The sequence below is a fragment of the Mastomys coucha genome, unplaced genomic scaffold (assembly GCF_008632895.1).
Source record: "Mastomys coucha isolate ucsf_1 unplaced genomic scaffold, UCSF_Mcou_1 pScaffold1, whole genome shotgun sequence".
NCBI classification, from domain to species: domain Eukaryota; kingdom Metazoa; phylum Chordata; class Mammalia; order Rodentia; family Muridae; genus Mastomys; species Mastomys coucha.
Genome location: NW_022196891.1, coordinates 68,321,981 through 68,334,472, shown reverse-complemented (window position 1 = coordinate 68,334,472; position 12,492 = coordinate 68,321,981). Strand labels below are relative to the sequence as shown.

The 12,492-nt window shown below is 47.1% G+C and overlaps 5 non-coding genes across 5 annotated transcripts; 1 reads left to right on the top strand and 4 right to left on the bottom strand.

Moving 5' to 3' along the window:
- Positions 1–1,941: 1,941 nt before the first annotated feature.
- On the bottom strand, positions 1,942–2,014 carry Trnav-cac. Its single transcript has one exon. It is a non-coding gene; the product is annotated as a tRNA-Val (tRNA).
- Positions 2,015–8,836: 6,822 nt separating this feature from the next.
- Trnae-cuc lies at positions 8,837–8,908 on the bottom strand. The gene has a single exon. It is a non-coding gene; the product is annotated as a tRNA-Glu (tRNA).
- Positions 8,909–9,156: 248 nt separating this feature from the next.
- Trnag-ucc lies at positions 9,157–9,228 on the bottom strand. Its single transcript has one exon. It is a non-coding gene; the product is annotated as a tRNA-Gly (tRNA).
- Positions 9,229–9,647: 419 nt separating this feature from the next.
- On the bottom strand, positions 9,648–9,719 carry Trnad-guc. Its single transcript has one exon. It is a non-coding gene; the product is annotated as a tRNA-Asp (tRNA).
- A 481-nt stretch (positions 9,720–10,200) lies between these two features.
- Trnal-cag lies at positions 10,201–10,283 on the top strand. Its single transcript has one exon. It is a non-coding gene; the product is annotated as a tRNA-Leu (tRNA).
- Positions 10,284–12,492: the final 2,209 nt, after the last annotated feature.

The window sequence follows — 12,492 nt, the reverse complement described above, 5'->3', positions numbered from 1 at the left end:
GATGGTATTTTGCCTAACATTGTGGGCCAAGGTCAAGGTCTGGTTAGTTAGTGTATGATTTATGGTCGCCGTCAGATTGCAGCTCAGTCTTCATCGATCCTTCATGGAATGCTGGATGATGACCAGACTCAGATTGATTTCCTCCTGATTCCCAGGATGTGGTTTTCACTCTGTGTTCTGGAGTGTCGTGCCCTGAATGTAACAATAGGCCATCACGTACTTGGCATTAAATAAATATTAAAACAACAACAAACTCAGGTACCTAAGTGGAGACTGTCACCTTGAGTTCAAAGCCATGACCTCAAACTCAGAAATCTGCCTGCCTCTGCCTCCCAAGTGCTGGGATTAAAGGCGTGCGCCCAGCTGGATGAGTGAATTTATTAAGTATATATCGAGCAAAAGTGAGACTTGTCCAGGTAGAGTAGCATATACCTTTTTATCCCAACACTAGGGAGGCAGAAGCAAGAAGATCTCTGTGAATTTGTTGGTTTTTTCTTTTTTAGATTTAATTTTTTATTTTATATATATGAGTACACTGTAGCTGTCTTCAGACACACCAGAAGAGGACATTGGATTCTTTTATAGATGGTTGTGAGACACCATGTAGTTGTTGGGAATTGAAGTCAGGACCTCTAGGAGAGCAGTCAGTGCTCTTAACCACAGAGCCATCTCTCCAGGCCCATAGTGAGTCTTTAAATTAACAACAACAACAACAAAAGTACTATATTAAGGGCCCTGGATGCCCTTCCAGGGGCCTAGGTTCTGTTCCCAGCACCCACACGACAGCCCCAGTGTCTTTAACTCCAGTTTCAGAGGACCCAATGCTTTCTTCTAGCCTCTTAGTGCACTATGTTGCATGTGGTGTACAGGCATATATGCAGGCAAAACACCATATGCATTAAAAATAAATAAAATAAAGGGACTAGGGGAGCGTTACTGAGGCAGCCGAAGTTCCCAGTCCAAAGTCAGAAGCAGGCTGTCCTCCTGGGTGAGGTTTCCAAATGAAAGAGCAAATGGCATGCGCAAATAGAGGCTAGGGATGCTTGCTGAAGCAACCATACAGGAGCTCTCAGCTGAGAGTTCTGGCTTTCTAAGTAAAGGCTGGGAATCGGAACTTAGGTTTTCATGCTTACAGAGCAAGCACTTTATAGACCGCCATCTCTCTCTAGGCATGGAAAATATTTTTTCCATAAACATGATTAGTATTATTATTTTTGAAACATAGTTTCTCTGTGTAGCCCTGACTGCCCTGAAACTCACTCTGTAGAACTCTAAAGAGTTCTGCCTGCCTCAGCCTCCCCAGTGTCGGGATTAAAGCCGTGAGCTATCACTGCCTGGTGAAAAATACTGTTTGAATAAAAAATATATATTGTTTCGAAGTGATTTAGGATCAAGGACCTTAATTAAGATTTCTCATGGAAAGAGACTGTGAAGAGAGACAGAGGAAGAACAATTGCCATGTCTGAGAACTGGATGGTTGACATCTTAAATAACAAAACCAGCCAGAGCAAAGAAGGGTGTGAATAATAGAGATGGGAGCTTCTCTACTGTATGAAGGTGAATGCTACCGCATTATAAAGCAAGAAAATCACCGGGTGGGGGGTGTCGGGATAGCTCTCAGTACAGGTTATAAACTCTGGAGAGGAGGGGTAGGAGGCTAAAAAGATCAGAGTCCTTCTGGGGGCAGAAATATGAACTGACGACTCCACAGTGCCTTCTGGAAGAAGCTGAAGGGAGACATAAATACCTGCGGATCTCCTTGGGAGGACCAGCTCACTGCCGCCACTCTCCCTTCGTTCGTGTAATTGAAACTGTGCTGTCCAACCCTCGGTAGGGCCCAGGAGACGTGGGATCTCACTGTAATTCGATCAGATCCTCTTGTGGATTCTAACTGTAAAATCTTTCGATCATTTTGTAGAATTGAAAAGAAAAACATGTGGCTGTTTCCGCCCGGTTTCGAACCGGGGACCTTTCGCGTGTGAGGCGAACGTGATAACCACTACACTACGGAAACTGGCTGGCAAGTTGGCTCATATGAGATATACTTGAAGTGAATTATTCCTTTTCTGGCTCTCTTAAATTCTATTTAGTGAACCAACACCTGGAACAAACAGGTTCCTCTCTGAAGCTGTTACATGATCCTCACGCATGGAGATTAGACAGTTCCTCCAAAGAAAACTGCCAGCAAAGTTAAGACTCTAGCCAGGACCCAGAGGCCACCGGAAGAGCGCCAGGCTTCCGTCGCCACCAATAGGCGCACTTTTCCAGATGCTGTGGCTCTCTGGGAGTGCTTGGCTGATGCGTCTAGGGCACCGCCTGGCGCCCAGCATCTGCTGTGCCGCGCGACTGGAGAAAAATAGAGCAAGAGAAAGCCTGGGTAGGAAGGAGGCCAGTTCAGGCCTGAAACAACGAAAAAACACCTTATGCTTGCCCTGAACTTAGGCAAACTTTCAGGCTTTCTCGTTCAGCTTTCTCGTCTGTTTGTTTTTAATGAGTCAAAGTGCTTATTTGTTCATTCCTTGCATCTGGGATACTCTTCGATGACATCCTTAACCTTATTACTTAGCCACTGCACAGTTGCATGCGGCCTCTTTGTCGGGTTTCCCACTGAGTCGGTTTTGCAGAGGCCTGCGTGTTCCCCTAGTTTCTCCTCATCAGCCTTAGGTTGATTTGGTGCTCAGCACGAAGGTCTTCCTCCAACTCGACACACACAGGCTCTTCACAGTTGGGTGCATGCTCCAAGGATGCTTGGTGCTTGTTTAGTACGAATTTCAGTGCTAGGCCATGGTGGACAAGAATGCTCTTCAGCCCCTTTGGTAAGGTCGTAGTAATGTCTATTATATCTCCAGGAGCAATGCCTTCCCCGGCCGTGACAACCAAAGAGAAAGAGTCCCTTCCACCCCTTAAAAAATAAAAATAAAAATAAAATAAAGTAGCCGGCCGGGCGGTGGTGTCACACGGCTTTAATCCCAGCACTTGGGAGGCAGAGGCAGGCGGATTTCTGAGTTCGAGGCCAGCCTGGTCTACAGAGTGAGTTCCAGGACAGCCAGGACTATACAGAGAAACCCTGTCTCGAAAAAACCAAATAAATAAATAAATAAATAAATAAATAAATAAATAAATAAATAAATAAAATAGTAAAATAAAACAGCCATAATACGTAATAGGAGACTTTCGGGCTTTTTGTTTCCCCAGCAAAACTTTTGAGAGCGGCAGGTATTTGTGCTGCCCTACATATTATAAAAGTGAAAGTCAGTGGATGAGAAAATTTGATTCTGCTAAGACGGGAGGAGAAAGGAAATGAGAATCTGGAGCCAAGAGTCGTGGCGAAGGATGAGTAAGAAAGGAGAGAGGCAGAGTTGGAAGTGGTGAGAGAGCCGGGGAAGAGCTGACTGTGGGAGGCTGTGTAGAAGTGAAAAGACCTCAGGTGTTTCCAAGGGGCGCCCTAGGCCAACATGAAAGAATGTATCACATTAATCCACTTTTAGTAGAATTCGGGGGAAATGCTTTCTCAGGGAATCTTGTTCAAGCGCATGCCAATCCCACTCCATTGGAAACATTCACACTTTAGAAGTCAATCAGAGTCTGGTGGTGGTAGCACATAGCTCTAATCCCTGCACTCAGGAGGCAGGCACAGGCAGATCTTTGAGTTTGAAGCCAGCCTGGTGTACAGAGCAGGTTCCAGGATAGCCAGGGCTACATAGAGAAAGAAGCGGGAAAAAAAATCATTTAGAAAGGTTGGATTGACATATATAGCTTTAGTAGGATAGAGGTCCTCTTTAAGTGTCCCACGACTGTCCCCTGAGTTCTACTTAAACTATCTCCAAACAGCACTGACCTCTGACAGGTCTTACCTTAGCAAATCATCTGGTAAATCTGCATCACAAGACACAACCAGAAATTTCCATTCCAGTCCTCCCTCCCTCGCTTCCTTCCATGTACTCGGGTCCCTAGGAGTGGGTGTATTTATTTACTCCCTGTTCATGAGGCTTCTAAGAGCAGGCGTATTGCAGAGATTTAGGTCACACAGGTGGTTTTAGCAGTTCCAGCGCCATTTCCACAGCTGTCTCTTCTCAGGTTAGGAGGTTCAATCACTATACCTTAGTTATTAACATATTTTAGGAATGGAGTCCTTCTCAGTTAATTTGGTCAGAGAGAAAAAAAGAGAGACAGAGAAGAGACAGGGGAGATAACACACTTCTATCCAGGAATGCACTTTATATGTAGGATGAACTACAACCAGTTAAGCCAAAATAAAGCTCTGAAAAGCATCAAGGTCTGAGACCAGATCAACAGCCCTTCAGTAAGCTTGATCCACAGTTGGTGACTTCAGGATGTTTGACAAGTGGAACAGAGGATTGTGGGGTGTCTGACAGTTATAATATTGACTAGAAGTAAAAGCAACAGGCCCTAACCAAGAACTAAAGGCCACCATGGCGACAGTGATGAACCCTAGACACCAGGTCACCAGGAAGACATAATGAATGTTTTGGCTGATTGGTTGGTTTTGGTTTTCAAGAGTTTCTCTGTGTAGCGGTGGCGGTCCTGGATCTCTCTTTGTAGACCAAGCTGGCTTTGAACTCACAGACATTCACTTGCTTCTGTCTCTAGTGCACCACCACATCCAGCTTATAATGGATTTTTAAAAAAGATTTATTTATTTATTATATCTAAGTACACTGTAGCTATCTTCAGACACACCACAAGAGGGCATCAGATCTCATTACAGATGGTTGTGAGCCACCATGTGGTTGCTGGGATTTGAACTCATGACCTCTGAAAGAGCAGTCCGTGCTTTTAACCACTGAGCCTGAGCCATCTCTCCAGCCCTATAATGGATGTTTTTACTCAGTGCACCCTGAGAAAACTTTTCAGGATCACTTTGAATATCTTTGTTTGTGTTAGTGTTTCTGAGATGAGGTCTCATGTAGTCTAGGCTGGCCTTCAACTTGATAGGTAGCCAACGTTAGCTTAGAACTCATGGTCCTACTGCCTCTGCATCCCGAATGCTAGGATTGCGTTTGTGTGCCAAGAGCCATCTAAGAGAGGCTAAAAACCGGCAGGTGATCTTCCTGAGCGACAACCACAAGAAGGCTCACAACCGTCTGTACAGCTACGTAAAATAAATAAATAAATAAATCTTAAAAAAAAAAAAAAGACTGCATTTAAGGCTATGCACTGTGTGGAAGAATCACCTGTCAATAACAATAACCAGCTGATGGCCTATTATCAAATCAGAAGGTGGGAATGACGGCAGAGAGAGAGAGAGAACATCTGGGAGACTGGGAGACATGAGAGAGCTCATCACCCAGACTCTGAGGAGACAGATGTGTGAGACTGAGGAGAGGTAGCCAGCCATGTGACACTCATTGATTCAGGTACATAAAGTGTGTGTGTGTGTGTGTGTGTGTGTGTGTGTGTGTGTGTGTGTGTGGTTGGGTATGAAGGTGGTGTTAGGAGGTAGTTTCCCAGGTTCAGTCATCTCAGGAACAAGTTCCATCTTGCTGGCAGGGTCAAAACAGACTTCATGTTCCCAGACCCCAGAACCCAGTCCTCTCCTGCTTCCTCAGATGTTTCACGTTTGTCTCTTAACCAGGCAGGGTGTAAAGAGAAGATGCTGTTATCCCATTACCTACCCTAAGGCACCCAAGTCGACAATGTGCTGTCTGTCATGACTTCATTGACTATGTGCAGCTTGCCCATTCCTTTTGTTCCCTTATTCCAAAATTCCAGACCAGAGTCCAGGAGGGACATGGCTGCAAAAGCTGACTCGAGGACCCTGAAACTAAGTGACCTGGATAAGGCTCCATCTCCCACATTAATTGGTCAATGCAACAGCCCAGCCAACAACCCCTTGCTTTGTGTTCCATTCCTATAAAAATTGTTGTAAAATCTCCCTTTTAGGGATGGGGTTCAGATCCCGAACTGGCTACCTTCCTAAGTGCTCAGAAAATAAAGCTTTCGTTTTCAAAATAAATAAATAAATAAGTAAATAAATAAATAGGTTATATAAATTACAAGCTAGTTGGGGAACAAGCCCAAGCTTACAGCTTAAGCATTTATTCATACATAATTAAGTTTTCAGAGTTGTTATTTGGGAATTGGGGCACAGGTAAAAACTGGGGCACAGGGAGAAAAGACCAATTGGTGGCCTGTGGGGAGGTGTAGCCATTCAGTGGCTAAAGGACAAACAGGGTTCACCTGAATGCTGGGGGCAGGGGCTGGAAATGAAAAGGGCAGGGGGCAAGAGAAGAATGGAGCCAAGGCAAGGTTCTGATTGAGGCTCAAAGTTCAATGATAAGCACTGCATTTATCAAGGGGAAACCCCACAAAACCCAGCCCTGCTTCCGCTGGAGGGTGTTGCAGAGTGAGGTCAGTGCGGCAGCCAAACCAGCTAAGTTCCCACGGGAACCTGCAACTGCAGGCAAGGCAGATAGGTGTCTCTGTCCCCGTTGGTGAGACCTGTGGTGGCAAATGTTCAAGGTCTGCTTAGCCTGCTCAAGGCTGGGAGCTTACAGGAAGGGAGAGTCAGTTTTCTCCAAGGCTGGGTTGACCAGGCTCCAAGAAATAGTCCCGCACCCAGAAATGTAGGGGCAGCACGAATTTGGACTCAGTTATATCCAAAAACAAAATTGGGGAGTGGGGTGCGGTGAGAAGGTGGGGGTAGATCCAAGAAAAGTGGGGTGAATATTATCAAAATGTACTGTGTGGAATTTGATTTTTTTTTTTTTTTTTTTGAGACAGGGTTTCTCTGTGTAGCCCTGGCTGTCCTGGAACTCTGTAGATCAGGCTGGCCTCAAACTCAGAAATCCGCCTGCCTCTGCCTCCCAAGCACTGGGATTAAAGGCGGGCGCCACCACTGCCCGGCTCTGGAATTCTTAAAGAATTAATAAAAAAGAAGCCTTTTAAAATGTTGTATTTCTGGATCTTCTGCTTTCTAGCATTCTACTGCTTTGTCCTGATATTCTTAGAGCGCAGTGGCACAACACAAAGAACACCAAACTGCCTCCACGTGTGCCCATCAAGCCCTTGCGGTTTCCCGCTTCCCAGCTAGAAATTAGTGAAAAGTAAGCTCACTGCTGACTGCAATGGGGAACAGACGTGTTGGGAAAATAGCTCACTGCTCGCTGGAGCTGGAGTCTGTGCTGAAGAAATCAGCGTGATGTTTCTGTTTCTGTGAACTTCTCTGAAGCCAGGTTTTCTAATTTATTTCTGACTTTTACACACAGACCCTGAGCCTCACTTCAAAATCAAAAGTTAAATCACAGGGAAGCAGTCTGTGAATGTCTCTCAAGCATAAGAAGACAAATTTTCAAATATTCCATAGAGAGTAAAACAATATCTGAGAAGGAAAGAGATTGAGTAGGTAGAACACACAGTCTCCGTGCCCCACGGCCAGCCCCACACAATCATTCAAAAATATTCCTAATGTGTCTGAGGATATTTGGTGAACATAGACATAATCCTAGCACTTTGGAGGCGAAGGCAGGGCTAGCACCAGTTCTAGGCTAGCCTGGGCTACATATTAAGACTTGTCTGAGGGAAAAAAAAGAAAACTTTTAAAATTTACAGTGGATTGTGGTTCCCCCAGAGAGGGCCCCGAATTTATAATTACTTTACCTCGATTTAATTTTTAACACTGAAACACACAGTAGAACGGATGAAACCCAGAGCCTTGACCAGTCTTTAAAAAGAAAAAGTGCTATACTGATCAACTACATCCCCAGTCCTCTGCCAGACATTCTGAATCAAGAAAAGGTTTTTTAGCAATGGATGTAATTTTCCCTTGGCTTTTAAGAGTTCCCAAACCGTTGTCATTTGGCAATCTCCTCTACTATGGAGAATTCAACAAAGACTTCTGATATTTCTAGCTGGTTAAAGAAACTGAGGACATCCATTGTACTTAATAGGTTTGACAAATCTGGATGTCACACCTGATGGGGTTAAATGTTCCAATGAGAAAATGAGCTTGGAAAATGTCCGTCCTGGGCAGCTGGGAACCTACTATATGATGTTTTCCACCCTTTTTATTACAGCTACCGAGATCCCCTGCAGTTTTTCAAAAGGCCTAGAATCATTTAGCTGGAGTTAAAGGATCAAGAGCCCAGAAGATTCCTGCCCATCCAAACTCCCAACAATAGTCAGTTGTGAATGGAAGTCCAAGGATCTAGCCATTGCTCAGTCCCACAAGGCAAAGAGGGGAAGAAGAGCGAGTCTTCCTTCTCCCAAATGTCCTTATGTAGAAGGTGTGTCTCAGATTAAAGGTGTGTACCACCACACTTTGTCCCAGCTGACCTTGAACTCAGAGATCTCCTTGCCCTAGTCCCCTGGGATTCATAGCCACTATGCCTCAAGATCTTCATGCCAAGATCAGAAACTTGTATCTCCCAGCCTCAAGATCTGGATGAGCCTTCCAATTCTGGATTGTAGCTCATTCCAGATAGAGTCAAGCTGATAATCAGGAAGAGCCATTACAGCAGCCTAGGGGACTTCTTTCAGAGCTAAGGGAGGGTGATGTGGCTGAGCAGGCTGGGCGCTCTTCGAGACTTGTGCGTGCCGGTGGCAAGTGTGATGGTGGCAGTACCTGGGCTGGGCACCAAGGGAAGCAGAAAGGCTAAGATGTCAAAAGTAAATTTCGGTGCTCCGAAAAAAAAAGAGCATTCCGGAACTAGGTGCACTGGAGGGCAAATGTATTTAAAAGGTCAGGGGTGCAGAGTCATAGAGGAGTTCTAAACATGCGTGGTGAAATGGTGCTGAGCAGCATAAGGACCATTAGAAAGTTTTAGCAAACAGGAAAAGTAAGAAATAGTACATAAATACGCTTTAAAAAAGCCACTTCCCTGACCGGGAATCGAACCCGGGCCGCGGCGGTGAGAGCGCCGAATCCTAACCACTAGACCACCAGGGAGTGATGGCGAGCTCTCTTTGTATAGAATAGCTAGGTCTGATCTGAAGTTCACTACTGTTTATTAAGTTAGCTTTTCAATGGGCAACCATAAGCAGAAGACTCCAAAGGACACCTACCCCAGGCACCTATCCTCCGCCGGCCACATCCTCAAAATATCTCAAGCCTCTGTTAGGTCACGCAGTCTCGAGGAAAACTGAGAAGCACCAGAAAGGTCCAGTCTAGGTCCTGTAGTAAAAGAAAAGCCACTGTGCGTTGGCCGGGAATCGAACCCGGGTCAACTGCTTGGAAGGCAGCTATGCTCACCACTATACCACCAACGCAACACTAACACTGACCCTTTGGGACGTTCTGGCCTCCTAGCTGCTACATTCGGAGAGCCAGGCCATGAAGGCCACAGGCACCAGGGCCGCTCCGGGCAGGCCACCACCCAGCCCGGCCTGGCACAGCGCTCAGGCCCAGCGAGGCGCACGCTACCTGTTCGGACACACCTGGAGCCCAGCACGGGTGGGGTTGGGATGGGAGGGCGCGGTCGCGGCGGCGGGGAAGCGTGAAGGCGGACGCCAGGGCGCTGAGCCAGCGGCCAGCGGCCAGCAAAAGGGGGTCGAGGGCTCCGGGGAGGCTTGTCTGGAGGACACCGTGCTGGGATGGATTCTCTGGGTCTGCGTGTGGGGCGTGAGTCGAGGGGACAGCGCCCATGGGGCCGCTTATCTGGCTAACAAAAAAGAAAAAGAAGGCATGTCTCCCCGTCGGGGAATCGAACCCCGGTCTCCCGCGTGACAGGCGGGGATACTCACCACTATACTAACGAGGACGACGATGGCACCAGCACTCGGACGCGAGTCACTGTCCGACGTCCGCCAGGATCGCCAGCTTCGGTCTGACCCACCGTTTACCTCTGCACCACACCGCCCTTCAACCCTAAAGTCTCCAGGACCCGACGCCAACACCACCACCACCACCACCAGGACCCGGACCTGCGTGCAGCCCTGGGGTGATTGCCCCCTACCGACTCCTACGGAGAAGAGGCTCGGGCTGGCAAGCTTGAATTGTTGCTCAACTGGCTCCTAAACCGAAGAGAATGAGACGCGCCCGGGCTGGGTAAGGACCGGAGACCGGGGGATTTGGGAGCATCGTGCCTATCGTAGTAGAATCTCGTTGCCTTTTTTCTGTGGCGAGGTTTACAGCTTGAGTCTGGAGTCCAGATGCACTTGTCGCCAAGTCCAGTCAGCAAAAGATAAGGGGCGCGCTCAAACTGTCCCTTCCAGCTGAGTAGCTTACCCGCATTCAGCACAGTCAGGATGGCCGAGCGGTCTAAGGCGCTGCGTTCAGGTCGCAGTCTCCCCTGGAGGCGTGGGTTCGAATCCCACTCCTGACAAGCTTGTTTTTTGTCTCTCGTTGTTTATTCCTGCTAGGTGGCAATTTGCCGCTTTCAAGCATCTTTTCTCTTCCTCTCCCGACATGACTAGCGAGTACTCAACTATTTGCCTCAGCTCACTTTGCTCCCCTCACCCCAGGCCCTCTCGATATGTTTTTGTGAATGCTAGACAAGCGCTGCCTGTGAGGTGCATCCCCAAATCCTTTTCCGCAAGCTGTACTTATCTTTATCGTCACTTTAAGGTGTTGTTGGCGTCACTGCTTCCCTTCACCGTAAGTTAATACATCTAGTCTTTCTCCTTATTGTTTCTGCATTTTCAATTACGGCTAGAAAAACATTTACACTTCCTGCTGAACCTTTTTCTAGGCTCTTTAGAATTTTAGTTCCACATTTGGATGACATAAGTAAATGGTGAGTGTGGGCTCTTCTTCTCCAAGTTCGATGTCCAGTCTTCCCACCTTGATTTAATATATAGAACTATTTTTTCTTACTGCCTTCTTCCTTCCTTCCTTCTTTCCTTCCCTTTCCCTTCCTTTCTTTCTTTCCTTCTTTCTTTCTCTTTTTCTTTTGTATAGAATAGAGTTTATTCGGGGCATGGGGAGGAGAGTTAAGAGGGTAGTAGAGGCAGAGAGAGGCAGAGAGAGGGAGAGAGTAGAAAAGTAGAGGCCAACCATGGCCACATGGAGAGTGGGGGGAAGGGAATGGGGAGAGAGGGGGAGCAAGAGAGCAAGAGGCAAGAGAGAGAGGCAGCAAGAGCTCTTACTGCTTTCTGATGCTAGTCTTCACACACTGAGCTCCTGATTTTGTACTCAGTTCTGAAACGTATTCGTCCTTGGCTTGTTTCTTTGTGGGCTTTGCTGTGCCCTGGATGGTGCCCAGGGCTTGGGAATGCTGGACAAGTGCTTTGCACCTTAGTTACAATCGCCTGCTCGTTTCAAATTTCTGAGATAGGGTCTGGGATGTGCCTGTTCCAAGGAGTGGCACTATGAGGAGATGTAGACTTGTTGGAGTGGGCGTGTCACTGTGGGGGTGGGCTTTAAGATCCTCATCCTAGCCGCCTGGAAGTCAGTATTCTACTAGGAGCCTTCAGATGAAGATGTAGAACTCTCAGCTCCTCCTGCACCATGTCTGCCTGGATGCTGCCATGCTCCTGCCTTGATGAGAATGGACTGAACCTCTGAACCTGGAAACCAGCCCCAATGAAACGTTTAAAAGAGTTGCTTTGGTCATGGTGTCTGTTCGTAGCAGTAAAACCCTAACTGAGACAGTGTCTCACAGAGTTGTCCAGAGTGGTCTCAAACTATGTAGCAAAGGCCACCCACTTGAGATCTCCAGTTTTCAAGAACTCAGCTTGAAGCTACTTCGACTCTTCCTTTTGCCCTCTTGCATCTCCCGCTACCCCCCTTTAGATCCTTTTACTATACTTTAAATAGCACTTTTTTTTTTTTTTAAAGTATTCGGGTATGTCGTCTGTATGAACACCATGTGGATGTAGTGCCTGCAGAGGCCTGAAATGGAAATCAGAACTCCTGGGCTGGAGCTGCAGCAGCTGTGAGCTGCCATACGTGTTCCGGGAACCAAGCAACTTAGTGTACATTTAACCCAGGTTAGTGACGAGTTCTTTAGCCTTTGCCTTTTCCAGCTTGGCAATGCTTAGGACTTAGGACCCAGGACTTAGGACCACAGACTTAGGACCCGGGACGTTGCCTCCCCAGTGGCAGCGGATCTCATCGTATCTGTCATTGTAACTTGCCACAGACTGGGGTTTCTTACGGGGTCCCTTGTTCCGCGGGACGATGGGTTCTGGCCAGGTGTGCATGGGATTCGGCTTTGACAAACAGACTAGACATGAGTGGTGTAAGGTCTGAGTGTATTTCTTTAAAAAATGACATGAGGCTTTTACAATCATTGTAAAAGAGAAAAATGAAAAATCTGGCAGCTCAGTAGTCGAGGTACATCTGAGGCCATCTAAAACACACTGGATCTAAAAACATCAGCCATCTCCTCTGGACTGGTGCAGCACCCCTGGGCTCCGAGTATGTTCGGGCTGCATGGTCTTGGCCAGAGTCCCGGGAGGCTGCGGGTGCATCAGCCAGGAGAATAGAGGCTTGAATCTCGCTTGAGTCCTCAATGCTGAATGCTTGAATCTTCAATGTTGAATGCTCTAATCTCAAATGCTCAATCTCTTGAATCTCGACTGGTGCTGCAC